General features: G+C 43.2%; 11 non-coding genes across 11 annotated transcripts; all 11 read right to left on the bottom strand.

The window, feature by feature from the left end:
* Positions 1 to 66: 66 nt before the first annotated feature.
* TRNAS-GCU (transfer RNA serine (anticodon GCU)) lies at positions 67 to 139 on the bottom strand. The gene has a single exon. It is a non-coding gene; the product is annotated as a tRNA-Ser (tRNA).
* Positions 140 to 838: 699 nt separating this feature from the next.
* Positions 839 to 911, bottom strand: TRNAN-GUU (transfer RNA asparagine (anticodon GUU)). The gene has a single exon. It is a non-coding gene; the product is annotated as a tRNA-Asn (tRNA).
* Positions 912 to 1,031: 120 nt separating this feature from the next.
* Positions 1,032 to 1,104, bottom strand: TRNAS-GCU (transfer RNA serine (anticodon GCU)). Its single transcript has one exon. It is a non-coding gene; the product is annotated as a tRNA-Ser (tRNA).
* Positions 1,105 to 3,347: 2,243 nt separating this feature from the next.
* TRNAN-GUU (transfer RNA asparagine (anticodon GUU)) lies at positions 3,348 to 3,420 on the bottom strand. The gene has a single exon. It is a non-coding gene; the product is annotated as a tRNA-Asn (tRNA).
* A 120-nt stretch (positions 3,421 to 3,540) lies between these two features.
* TRNAS-GCU (transfer RNA serine (anticodon GCU)) lies at positions 3,541 to 3,613 on the bottom strand. The gene has a single exon. It is a non-coding gene; the product is annotated as a tRNA-Ser (tRNA).
* A 1,085-nt stretch (positions 3,614 to 4,698) lies between these two features.
* On the bottom strand, positions 4,699 to 4,771 carry TRNAN-GUU (transfer RNA asparagine (anticodon GUU)). Its single transcript has one exon. It is a non-coding gene; the product is annotated as a tRNA-Asn (tRNA).
* A 698-nt stretch (positions 4,772 to 5,469) lies between these two features.
* On the bottom strand, positions 5,470 to 5,542 carry TRNAN-GUU (transfer RNA asparagine (anticodon GUU)). The gene has a single exon. It is a non-coding gene; the product is annotated as a tRNA-Asn (tRNA).
* A 312-nt stretch (positions 5,543 to 5,854) lies between these two features.
* Positions 5,855 to 5,927, bottom strand: TRNAN-GUU (transfer RNA asparagine (anticodon GUU)). Its single transcript has one exon. It is a non-coding gene; the product is annotated as a tRNA-Asn (tRNA).
* Positions 5,928 to 7,012: 1,085 nt separating this feature from the next.
* Positions 7,013 to 7,085, bottom strand: TRNAN-GUU (transfer RNA asparagine (anticodon GUU)). Its single transcript has one exon. It is a non-coding gene; the product is annotated as a tRNA-Asn (tRNA).
* A 698-nt stretch (positions 7,086 to 7,783) lies between these two features.
* TRNAN-GUU (transfer RNA asparagine (anticodon GUU)) lies at positions 7,784 to 7,856 on the bottom strand. The gene has a single exon. It is a non-coding gene; the product is annotated as a tRNA-Asn (tRNA).
* A 312-nt stretch (positions 7,857 to 8,168) lies between these two features.
* Positions 8,169 to 8,241, bottom strand: TRNAN-GUU (transfer RNA asparagine (anticodon GUU)). The gene has a single exon. It is a non-coding gene; the product is annotated as a tRNA-Asn (tRNA).
* Positions 8,242 to 13,571: the final 5,330 nt, after the last annotated feature.

The raw sequence follows: 13,571 nt of genomic DNA on the forward strand, positions 1-13,571 counted from the left end.
TTCACAACTCACTATTCTTAACAAATAATAATGAAACGGAATGAACGCGAGTAAAACGAGAAGCGTCGCCACCGGATGGACTTGAACCATCAACCTTTCGGTTAGCAGCCAAACGCGCTAACCATTACGCCACGGAGGCTTCGATTCTAGCGGAGACGTATTATTCAAAAATTTATTCGAAATTCTCCTACGTTTCACAACTCACTATTCTTAACAAATAATAATGAAACGGAATGAACGCGAGAAAAACCAGAAGCGTCGCCACCGGATGGACTAGAACCATCAACCTTTCGGTCAACAGCCGAACGCGCTAACCTTTGCGCCACGGAGGCTTCGATTCTAGCGGAGACGTATTATTCAAAAATTTATTCGAAATTCTCCTACGTTTCACAACTCACTATTCTTAAGAAATAATAATGAAACGGAATGAACGCGAGTAAAACCAGAAGCGTCGCCACTGGATGGACTCGAACCATCAAACTTTAAGTTCACAGCCGAACGCGCTAACCATTGCACCACGGAGGCTTCGACTCTGGCGGAGACGTATTATTCAAAAATTTATTCGAAATTCTCCTACGTTTCACAACTCACTATTCTTAACAAATAATAATGAAACGGAATGAACGCGAGAAAAACCAGAAGCGTCGCCACCGGATGGACTAGAACCATCAAACTTTCGGTCAACAGCCGAACGCGCTAACCATTGAGCCACGGAGGCTTCGACTCTGGCGGAGACGTATTATTCAACGATTTATTCTTAATTCTCCTACGTTTCACAACTCACTATTCTTAACAAATAATAATGAAACGGAATGAACGCGAGTAAAACGAGAAGCGTCGCCACCGGATGGACTCGAACCATCAACCTTTCGGGTAACAGCCGAACGCGCTAACCATTGCGCCACGGAGGCTTCGACTCTGGCGGAGACGTATTATTCAACGATTTATTCTTAATTCTCCTACGTTTCACAACTCCCTATTCTTAACAATTAATAATGAAACGGAATGAACGCAAGTAAAACGAGAAGCGTCGCCACCGGATGGACTTGAACCATCAACCTTTCGGTTAGCAGCCAAACGCGCTAACCATTGCGCCACGGAGGCTTCGATTCTAGCGGAGACGTATTATTCAAAAATTTATTCGAAATTCTCCTACGTTTCACAACTCACTATTTTTAACAAATAATAATGAAACGGAATGAACGCGAGAAAAACCAGAAGCGTCGCCACCGGATGGACTCGAACCATCAACCTTATGGTTAACAGCCGAACGCGCTAACCATTGCGCCACGGAGGCTTCGACTCTGGCGGAGACGTATTATTTAAAAATTTATTCGAAATTCTCCTACGTTTCACAACTCACTATTCTTAACAAATAATAATGAAACGGAATGAACGCGAGAAAAACCAGAAGCGTCGCCACCGGATGGACTCGAACCATCAACCTTTCGGTTAACAGCCGAACGCGCTAACCATTGCGCCACGTAGGCTTCGATCCTAGCGGAGACGTATTATTCAAAAATTTATTCGAAATTCTCCTACGTTTCACAACTCACTATTCTTAAGAAATAATAATGAAACGGAATGAACGCGAGTAAAACCAGAAGCGTCGCCACCGGATGGACTCGAACCATCAACCTTTCGGTTAACAGCCGAACGTGCTAACCATTGCGCCACGGAGGCTTCGACTCTGGCGGAGACGTATTATTCAACGATTTATTCTTAATTCTCCTACGTTTCACAACTCACTATTCTTAACAAATAATAATGAAACGGAATGAACGCGAGTAAAACGAGAAGCGTTGCCACCGGATGGACTCGAACCATCAACCTTTCGGTTAACAGCCGAACGCGCTAACCATTGTGCCACGGAGGCTTCGATTCTAGCGGAGACGTATTATTCAAAAATTTATTCGAAATTCTCCTACGTTTCACAACTCACTATTCTTAACAAATAATAATGAAACGGAATGAACGCGAGAAAAACCAGAAGCGTCGCCACCGGATGGACTAGAACCATCAACCTTTCGGTCAACAGCCGAACGCGCTAACCATTGCGCCACGGAGGCTTCGATTCTAGCGGAGACGTATTATTCAAAAATTTATTCGAAATTCTCCTACGTTTCACAACTCACTATTCTTAAGAAATAATAATGAAACGGAATGAACGCGAGTAAAACCAGAAGCGTCGCCACTGGATGGACTCGAACCATCAACCTTTCGGTTAACAGCCGAACGCGCTAACCATTGCGCCACGTAGGCTTCGATCCTAGCGGAGACGTATTATTCAAAAATTTATTCGAAATTCTCCTACGTTTCACAACTCACTATTCTTAAGAAATAATAATGAAACGGAATGAACGCGAGTAAAACCAGAAGCGTCGCCACCGGATGGACTCGAACCATCAACCTTTCGGTTAACAGCCGAACGTGCTAACCATTGCGCCACGGAGGCTTCGACTCTGGCGGAGACGTATTATTCAACGATTTATTCTTAATTCTCCTACGTTTCCCAACTCACTATTCTTAACAAATAATAATGAAACGGAATGAACGCGAGTAAAACGAGAAGCGTCGCCACCGGATGGACTCGAACCATCAACCTTTCGGTTAACAGCCGAACGCGCTAACCTTTGCGCCACGGAAGCTTCGATTCTGGCGGAGACGTATTATTCAAAAAATTATTCGAAATTCTCCTACGTTTCACAACTCACTATTCTTAACAATTAATAATGAAACGGAATGAACGCGAGTAAAACGAGAAGCGTCGCCACCGGATGGACTCGAACCATCAACCTTTCGGTTAACAGCCGAACGCGCTAACCATTGTGCCACGGAGGCTTCGATTCTGGCGGAGACGTATTATTCAAAAATTTATTCGCAATTCTCCTACGTTTCACAACTCACTATTCTAAAGAAATAATAATGAAACGGAATGAACGCGAGTAAAACCAGAAGCGTCGCCACCGGATGGATTCGAACCATCAAACTTTCGGTTAACAGCCGAACGCGCTAACCATTGCGCCACGGAGGCTTCGACTTTAGCGGAGACGTATTATTCAAAAATTTATTCGAAATTCTCCTACGTTTCACAACTCACTATTCTTAACAAATAATAATGAAACGGAATGAACGCGAGAAAAACCAGAAGCGTCCCCACCGGATGGACTCGAACCATCAACCTTATGGTTAACAGCCGAACGCGCTAACCATTGCGCCACGGAGGCTTCGACTCTGGCGGAGACGTATTATTTAAAAATTTATTCGAAATTCTCCTACGTTTCACAACTCACTATTCTTAACAAATAATAATGAAACGGAATGAACGCGAGAAAAACCAGAAGCGTCGCCACCGGATGGACTCGAACCATCAACCTTTCGGTTAACAGCCGAACGCGCTAACCATTGCGCCACGGAGGCTTCGATTCTAGCGGAGACGTATTATTCAAAAATTTATTCGAAATTCTCCTACGTTTCACAACTCCCTATTCTTAACAATTAATAATGAAACGGAATGAACGCGAGTAAAACGAGAAGCGTCGCCACCGGATGGACTTGAACCATCAACCTTTCGGTTAGCAGCCGAACGCGCTAACCATTGCGCCACGGAGGCTTCGACTCTGGCGGAGACGTATTATTTAAAAATTTATTCGAAATTCTCCTACGTTTCACAACTCACTATTCTTAACAAATAATAATGAAACGGAATGAACGCGAGAAAAACCAGAAGCGTCGCCACCGGATGGACTCGAACCATCAACCTTTCGGTTAACAGCCGAACGCGCTAACCATTGCGCCACGTAGGCTTCGATCCTAGCGGAGACGTATTATTCAAAAATTTATTCGAAATTCTCCTACGTTTCACAACTCACTATTCTTAAGAAATAATAATGAAACGGAATGAACGCGAGTAAAACCAGAAGCGTCGCCACCGGATGGACTCGAACCATCAACCTTTCGGTTAACAGCCGAACGTGCTAACCATTGCGCCACGGAGGCTTCGACTCTGGCGGAGACGTATTATTCAACGATTTATTCTTAATTCTCCTACGTTTCCCAACTCACTATTCTTAACAAATAATAATGAAACGGAATGAACGCGAGTAAAACGAGAAGCGTCGCCACCGGATGGACTCGAACCATCAACCTTTCGGTTAACAGCCGAACGCGCTAACCTTTGCGCCACGGCAGCTTCGCTTCTGGCGGAGACGTATTATTCAAAAAATTATTCGAAATTCTCCTACGTTTCACAACTCACTATTCTTAACAATTAATAATGAAACGGAATGAACGCGAGTAAAACGAGAAGCGTCGCCACCGGATGGACTCGAACCATCAACCTTTCGGTTAACAGCCGAACGCGCTAACCATTGTGCCACGGAGGCTTCGATTCTGGCGGAGACGTATTATTCAAAAATTTATTCGAAATTCTCCTACGTTTCACAACTCACTATTCTAAAGAAATAATAATGAAACGGAATGAACGCGAGTAAAACCAGAAGCGTCGCCACCGGATGGATTCGAACCATCAAACTTTCGGTTAACAGACGAACGCGCTAACCATTGCGCCACGGAGGCTTCGACTCTAGCGGAGACGTATTATTCAAAAATTTATTCGAAATTCTCCTACGTTTCACAACTCACTATTCTTAACAAATAATAATGAAACGGAATGAACGCGAGAAAAACCAGAAGCGTCGCCACCGGATGGACTCGAACCATCAACCTTTCGGTTAACAGCCGAACGCGCTAACCATTGCGCCACGGAGGCTTCGATTCTAGCGGAGACGTATTATTCAAAAATTTATTCGAAATTCTCCTACGTTTCACAACTCACTATTCTTAAGAAATAATAATGAAACGGAATGAACGCGAGTAAAACCAGAAGCGTCGCCACCGGATGGACTCGAACCATCAAATTTCGGTTAACAGCCGAACGCGCTAACCATTGCGCCACGGAGGCTTCGACTCTGGCGGAGACGTATTATTCAACGATTTATTCTTAATTCTCCTACGTTTCACAACTCACTATTCTTAACAAATAATAATGAAACGGAATGAACGCGAGTAAAACCAGAAGCGACGCCACTGGATGGACTCGAACCATCAATCTTTCGGTTAACAGCCGAACGCCCTAAACATTGCGCCACGGAGGCTTCGACTCTGGCGGAGACGTATTATTCAACGATTTATTCTTAATTCTCCTACGTTTCACAACTCACTATTCTTAACAAATAATAATGAAACGGAATGAACGCGAGTAAAACGAGAAGCGTCGCCACCGGATGGACTCGAACCATCAACCTTTCGGTTAACAGCCGAACGCGCTAACCATTGTGCCACGGAGGCTTCGATTTTAGCGGAGACGTATTATTCAAAAATTTATTCGAAATTCTCCTACGTTTCACAACTCACTATTCTAAAGAAATAATAATGAAACGGAATGAACGCGAGTAAAACCAGAAGCGTCGCCACCGGATGGACTCGAACCATCAACCTTTCGGTTAACAACCGAACGCGCTAACCATTGCGCCACGGAGGCTTCGACTCTGGCGGAGACGTATTATTCAACGATTTATTCTTAATTCTCCTACGTTTCACAACTCACTATATTAACAAATAATAATGAAACGGAATTAACGCGAGTAAAACGAGAAGCGTCGCCACCGGATGGACTTGAACCATCAACCTTTCGGTTAACAGCCGAACACGCTAACCATTGCGCCACGGAGGCTTCGATTCTAGCGGAGACGTATTATTCAAAAATTTATTCAAAATTCTCCTACGTTTCACAACTCACTATTCTTAACAAATAATAATGAAACGGAATGAACGCGAGAAAAACCAGAAGCGTCGCCACCGGATGGACTCGAACCATCAACCTTTCGGTTAACAGCCGAACGCGCTAACCATTGCGCCACGGAGGCTTCGATTCTAGCGGAGACGTATTATTCAACGATTTATTCTTAATTCTCCTACGTTTCACAACTCACTATTCTTAACAAATAATAATGAAACGGAATGAACGCGAGTAAAACGAGAAGCGTCGCCACCGGATGGACTCGAACCATCAACCTTTCGGTTAACAGCCGAACGTGCTAACCATTGCGCCACGGAGGCTTCGACTCTGGCGGAGACGTATTATTCAACGATTTATTCTTAATTCTCCTACGTTTCCCAACTCACTATTCTTAACAAATAATAATGAAACGGAATGAACGCGAGTAAAACGAGAAGCGTCGCCACCGGATGGACTCGAACCATCAACCTTTCGGTTAACAGCCGAACGCGCTAACCTTTGCGCCATGGAAGCTTCGATTCTGGCGGAGACGTATTATTCAAAAAATTATTCGAAATTCTCCTACGTTTCACAACTCACTATTCTTAACAATTAATAATGAAACGGAATGAACGCGAGTAAAACGAGAAGCGTCGCCACCGGATGGACTCGAACCATCAACCTTTCGGTTAACAGCCGAACGCGCTAACCATTGTGCCACGGAGGCTTCGATTCTGGCGGAGACGTATTATTCAAAAATTTATTCGAAATTCTCCTACGTTTCACAACTCACTATTCTAAAGAAATAATAATGAAACGGAATGAACGCGAGTAAAACCAGAAGCGTCGCCACCGGATGGATTCGAACCATCAAACTTTCGGTTAACAGCCGAACGCGCTAACCATTGCGCCACGGAGGCTTCGACTCTAGCGGAGACGTATTATTCAAAAATTTATTCGAAATTCTCCTACGTTTCACAACTCACTATTCTTAACAAATAATAATGAAACGGAATGAACGCGAGAAAAACCAGAAGCGTCGCCACCGGATGGACTCGAACCATCAACCTTATGGTTAACAGCCGAACGCGCTAACCATTGCGCCACGGAGGCTTCGACTCTGGCGGAGACGTATTATTTAAAAATTTATTCGAAATTCTCCTACGTTTCACAACTCACTATTCTTAACAAATAATAATGAAACGGAATGAACGCGAGAAAAACCAGAAGCGTCGCCACCGGATGGACTCGAACCATCAACCTTTCGGTTAACAGCCGAACGCGCTAACCATTGCGCCACGGAGGCTTCGATTCTAGCGGAGACGTATTATTCAAAAATTTATTCGAAATTCTCCTACGTTTCACAACTCACTATTCTTAAGAAATAATAATGAAACGGAATGAACGCGAGTAAAACCAGAAGCGTCGCCACCGGATGGACTCGAACCATCAAATTTCGGTTAACAGCCGAACGCGCTAACCATTGCGCCACGGAGGCTTCGACTCTGTCGGAGACGTATTATTCAACGATTTATTCTTAATTCTCCTACGTTTCACAACTCACTATTCTTAACAAATAATAATGAAACGGAATGAACGCGAGTAAAACCAGAAGCGACGCCACTGGATGGACTCGAACCATCAATCTTTCGGTTAACAGCCGAACGCCCTAAACATTGCGCCACGGAGGCTTCGACTCTGGCGGAGACGTATTATTCAACGATTTATTCTTAATTCTCCTACGTTTCACAACTCACTATTCTTAACAAATAATAATGAAACGGAATGAACGCGAGTAAAACGAGAAGCGTCGCCACCGGATGGACTCGAACCATCAACCTTTCGGTTAACAGCCGAACGCGCTAACCATTGTGCCACGGAGGCTTCGATTTTAGCGGAGACGTATTATTCAAAAATTTATTCGAAATTCTCCTACGTTTCACAACTCACTATTCTAAAGAAATAATAATGAAACGGAATGAACGCGAGTAAAACCAGAAGCGTCGCCACCGGATGGACTCGAACCATCAACCTTTCGGTTAACAACCGAACGCGCTAACCATTGCGCCACGGAGGCTTCGACTCTGGCGGAGACGTATTATTCAACGATTTATTCTTAATTCTCCTACGTTTCACAACTCACTATATTAACAAATAATAATGAAACGGAATTAACGCGAGTAAAACGAGAAGCGTCGCCACCGGATGGACTCTAACCATCAACCTTTCGGTTAACAGCCGAACACGCTAACCATTGCGCCACGGAGGCTTCGATTCTAGCGGAGACGTATTATTCAAAAATTTATTCAAAATTCTCCTACGTTTCACAACTCACTATTCTTAACAAATAATAATGAAACGGAATGAACGCGAGAAAAACCAGAAGCGTCGCCACCGGATGGACTCGAACCATCAACCTTTCGGTTAACAGCCGAACGCGCTAACCATTGCGCCACGGAGGCTTCGATTCTAGCGGAGACGTATTATTCAACGATTTATTCTTAATTCTCCTACGTTTCACAACTCACTATTCTTAACAAATAATAATGAAACGGAATGAACGCGAGTAAAACGAGAAGCGTCGCCACCGGATGGACTCGAACCATCAACCTTTCGGTTAACAGCCGAACGCGCTTTTTTTTTTTTTTTTTTTTATTCAACCATCAAGAAAACTATTCATATTCGTCATATACAACAATGCCATACATCAAAAGTCAATAGAGAAATAAATACTTTTAGAATTGTTACTACTTAACACATAACAGATAAAATGTTAGGGTAATAATTTAAGAAAATTTGTTAAAACCTTTACAAGATCAATTTTAGAGGGATGTTTCAAGTATACCAGGGTGAGAAGTCTAATTTCGCGCCGTATGTTGGCCAGAAATAGTTGAGAGCACCACACACTAGGTTTGTTTAGTTCCTGCTCAAAAACTATTTTACATCGATACTTCCAAAGTTCATGCTTAATTACACTAATTAATAGAAAAAGGCAATGCCAAAAGTCGTTACACTGTCCCAATTTCCGATCAACGCGGTGAGAAATAATAAGTTCGTAATGTTCGCTATCGAATTGAAAGCCTGGTTGTTGCAAATATACAGACAACATTGTGAATACTTGGTGCCAGGTGTTTCGCGTTACCGAGCAAGACAGGAACAAATGTGCAACCGTTTCGGGGGCATTGTCACATAATGGACAACGATCCGTTGTCACAAGACCAGCTTTGAAAAGTCGACTCTTCACTGCGAGAGCTTGATGAATAATTTTTAAATTGGTAGAGGATAAAGTGGCTCCAAGGGTAGTGTTGGCCAAAGTTTTAAACTTCACTCGAGGGAGGGGACCCCCAAAGAAAGACCGCCACCGTTCTTCGCCGGAAGATTCAGGGAATGTGCCCGCAAAACGATCGAAGGCAATAGATTTTAAACTTTGCGGCGTATTTAAAATTTCACTAGCGTTACGGCGGATGTCGAGGTAAGGAATTGACCGATCCGACGACGAGAGCACCGGAGGCGCTGAAACATGAAAGAGAACAGCCCAGTCAGCTGGCAGTGCAGACCGGATCAAGGTGTACAATTCGAGAAGTCGATCGAGAGGTAATTCGCTATAAGGGAGTTCGATCTGGCACTGTTCAATCAAGGCATGAGGTCGTATAAAACCGGGGATGACTTCGTAATGGATGTCGCGCAGTGTTTTGAAGCCAGCCTGAGCCATAATACGGGATTCTTTGTGATAGCGCTGTGGTAAAGAAATTCGAGGATTCAGAAACAGTGGTTCGGAAAGTGGATCTGACCGAGGCATCACGGTAGAGCCTATAGTCGTAAGATGCGAGTGCCAACTTGTGAGGAGTTCGACGTACCGAGGCGGCATACGCCCAAGCAGAGCCCGATTAAATGGCGGACGGAAAGTTTCTTCTTGTCTTGTCAACCCACTGCCGTATTCCAACAGTAAGTTGTTGTGTATGGATTCGTCATGAACGGGTAACTCACGCAGGATGAGTGTTTGGCACTCTTGGATACGCATAAAGTGTAGTTTCTGGACGACATCCACTAAGCCAAAACCGCCGACTACCTTTGGTCTGATCAGCGTTGAATAAGCGAGAGCGTGATAGCCAGAACCCCAAATAAAATCCAGAAAAGCAGCTTTTATTTGGGCAGCAAGTTTATTCGACAAAGGCAATACACGAGTGAGGTGCCAAAGCTTGGAAGTGGCCAGACAATTTATTATTATTATTTTCCCGAAGAGTGAAAGCGGGCGCCGTTTCCACGCGCGCAAGACAGCCATAATACGTAAAATAGCCGGTTCCCAGTTGAGAGAGTCAGAGAGAGCGTGGTTCGAAGTAAGTACTACCCCTAAGACCTTTAATGGCTCCTTGGATACCATAATTCCTTCAATCCGTTTGTCTGGTCGGTTTGTTCAAGAACCGAGCCATTGCCCGCTACTTTTGTCCAGATTTATAACCGCCCCAGAAGCGTTGCCGTAGTCATGATAAATCGATACCACGACGCGTACCGAAGTTTCAGCCGCTAAAGACAAAGTGTTGTCGTCTACATGTTGAAAGAGTACCGGGGAGTCGCTGTTGCAAATACGCAGACGCGGGATACTCGAAGACTGCGATAACGCGAGGCAAAGTGGCTCGGTCGAAAAAGTGTATAATAAAGGGCTTAAAGGACAGCCCTGACGGACAGATCTTCCAAGACGAAAAAAGTTCGTCAAAAAACCATTGACCTTGATCGTTGTACGACCACCCACCAGGAGTAGTTGAATCCATCGGAGAAAATGGGGACCGAACCCGAAAGCTTGCAGTACCCGGAATAGAAATGACCAGTTCACGAAATCGTACGCTTTCCGTAAGTCCATTTTCAAGAAAAGTCCCGGCTGTCTGTGGAGTGCCAGATACGAGGCAACGTCGCCAAGGTATCGTGTTGTGCCCGCGACATCACGGCCACGAATAGCTCCAGTTTGGCAGGGCGAAATGACTGTAGGCGCCACCAATGCCATGCGAGTAGCCAAGACTTTACCAATAACTTTACGGTCGACGTTGAGCAACGTGATGGGACGCCAATTAGACAATAACGTTAAGTCGCCGTCTTTCGGTAAAAGAATGATCATGCCTTGAGTCATAGAGAGAGGCATTTGTCCCGTGGCAAACATGACTTCAACAAGCTTTACGAAATCCTTGGCTATCAACGGGAGTACGAAACGCCAAAAATGGACTGTGAAGCCATCGAGACCTGGGCTACGGCCTATTGCCATAGCGTTCAAAGATTTGTGGATGTCTTCCCAAGAAACGGGACTTTCGCAAGCGGCAGACAAATCCGGTGGTAACTTTCCGGCAACAAAGGAGGCAAAACGTGCAGCTTGAGAGTCATCACTGTCCGACGCGCGATACATGTTTTCATAATAAGAAAATATTTCCTGACGAACGGAAGCGCCATCGTGAATTGATGAGCCGTCTGCTAAAGTCAAGTTTTTAATTGACCGCCGGGTTTGCCGATGTTTTTCGAGACTCAAGAAATAGCCCGAAGGTTGCTCCCCCAAATCACGCCACTCGGTATTGGAGCGAATTACAGCGCCCCGCAATAGATAGTGGTCATGTTCCTTGATCAAATTTTGAACTTTGACGAATTCGCCACAAACCGGGTCTTGCATTGATAAACGACGTGACAACTCTTCCAACTGACAAGCCAAGAGCGTCCTGGTGTGCCGACGTTCGGAAGCGGCGGCTTTCCCGTAAAATATTGCGTAATCACGAATTGTACGTTTGAGGGTTTCGTACCAGTCAAAAATATCCGTAGAATAGTGTTCGCGTGAGCGACTCCTAGTGATAATTCGCCTGACGCACGAACAGAAAACCTCATCCTCAAGTAGCGAATCGTTAAAGGACCAGGTTCCAGGGCCCCTAGGAACTCCTCCAAAATCAAAATGAGCGATCGCGGCGCGATGATCGGAAATCGGACAGTCACGAATAAAAGCATTTTGAATATTCAAAGAATCAAATTTTTTTACGAAAATGTAATCAATGCGAGAGCGGATAAACCGGCCAAAAACGTAGCCAGACCGCGTAAAGTCCCTTTTGTCATTGTTTTTGAGTCGAAAAGTGTCAGTAACATGTAATTTGGCGGCAAGTCTATGAAGGGCCGTAAATTGTGACTTGTTAGGTCTACAACTAGCAGGAAGGCGGTCCCGTAGGCTATGACAAATATCGTTAAAATCGCTGCCTAAAATTAAACGGCCGGTAGGACAGTTAGATGCGATGACTGTAAAGAACAAACCACGGTCAGTCGCCGAATTAGGCGCGTACACATTTAAAAAATGAAATAGATCACCGGATATTTCAGCCGAAACTAATAAACTACGACCCCGAACAATATGAAAAACATTTGCAGTTTTAAAATCGAGTTTCGGATTAATTAAAATTGATACCCCGCAAAACCCCGTAGCGTCATCGTTAGATAAAAAACATTTACCGAAATACATATTTTTAAAAAGCGCAACATGAGACGAATCCCAATGAGTTTCTTGTAAAAAAACAAGTTGGCAAGCCAAAATATACCTCTCCTCGGAAGCATTGTCCCTAGTGGTAATAATTTCTCGAGATGACCCTCTAAGTTATATCTCCCCAATTCAGAGTTATTTACTAATAACGTAATCCCGGTTCAATCCCGCCCGGTATAAAATTTTAATTTGAATTAAAATAATTGAGACGAAACAACCGAGATTAATTTATTCAGAATATTATAAATTAAGTAGTTACAACAGTGAGTTAGACGTACTAAAACAATGCACAATTGACTTTAACCCTATTTACGGTACAAGTTTAGCAGTTAAAAATAATACGAAGCCAATTTTAATGAAAGAAATATCTACAGAGGGTATTTGTATTTTTGTCGCTTACGAAATACTTGCCGCATAGTTAACGCTCATTTTATTTCAACTATCGCCCGATCAAGATACCGTAGATATCTGGTAGTGGACGACTCGTAGACTGTCGGAACCTGTTGACGTTGTGACACATACCGCATGAAAAAGACCAAAACCGTCCAATTTCCCATATCATATAATGACTCGCACACCCAGGATATCAATGACTGCATTAGGAATCGTAGATATCCAAATATCCACACCAACAAAAAACTTATTAACAAGAAGGGAAAAACTTACCATTCACAAAGCACAGAAAGCCACTTGACTAAACGTATATCAATAAATGACCGTAGAGGGAATAGTTAGGGTTCTTTATAAATAAACACAAACGAACCCAATTGATGAACTGCATTAAACATCTTAATCAGCCGAGAAAACGTTTAAAATAAATTACGACCGAGTTGAAAACCAGACCAACTCGATATGTTGTTAATAAATGAATTATTAAGCTTGAAAACCAATACGCTAAACCTAATAGATAAGAATATACGACTGAAAAAAACTAAATAAATTACAAAAAACTAACGGGTTCTACCCTTTATCTTATCTGCTGACTGCGCTAAAACAAGATTTGACCATTAAATTTTTTGAAAATGCGACGTATACACTTTGAAGGTTCCGTCAAAAATTATCCTTTCCCAAACGTAAAGGTTCTCAAAACATTAATACACAAAAAATAAGTAAAAAGGTTCCTCCAAAAAATGAACCATTTTGCGGAAGAAGTAAATAATTTTAAAAGAATAAAAGATAAAACAAATATACAACCGCAAAAATAAACCGTCAAATAATAGAAGAAACAATCTTAAACTCCATTCATTAAAAAAACACTAAACAAAAGTACCAAATTGAAATAAAGCAACTTATTAT

This window comes from Leiobunum rupestre, chromosome 1, assembly GCF_980474605.1.
Source record: "Leiobunum rupestre chromosome 1, qqLeiRupe1.1.hap1, whole genome shotgun sequence".
NCBI lineage: Eukaryota > Metazoa > Arthropoda > Arachnida > Opiliones > Sclerosomatidae > Leiobunum > Leiobunum rupestre.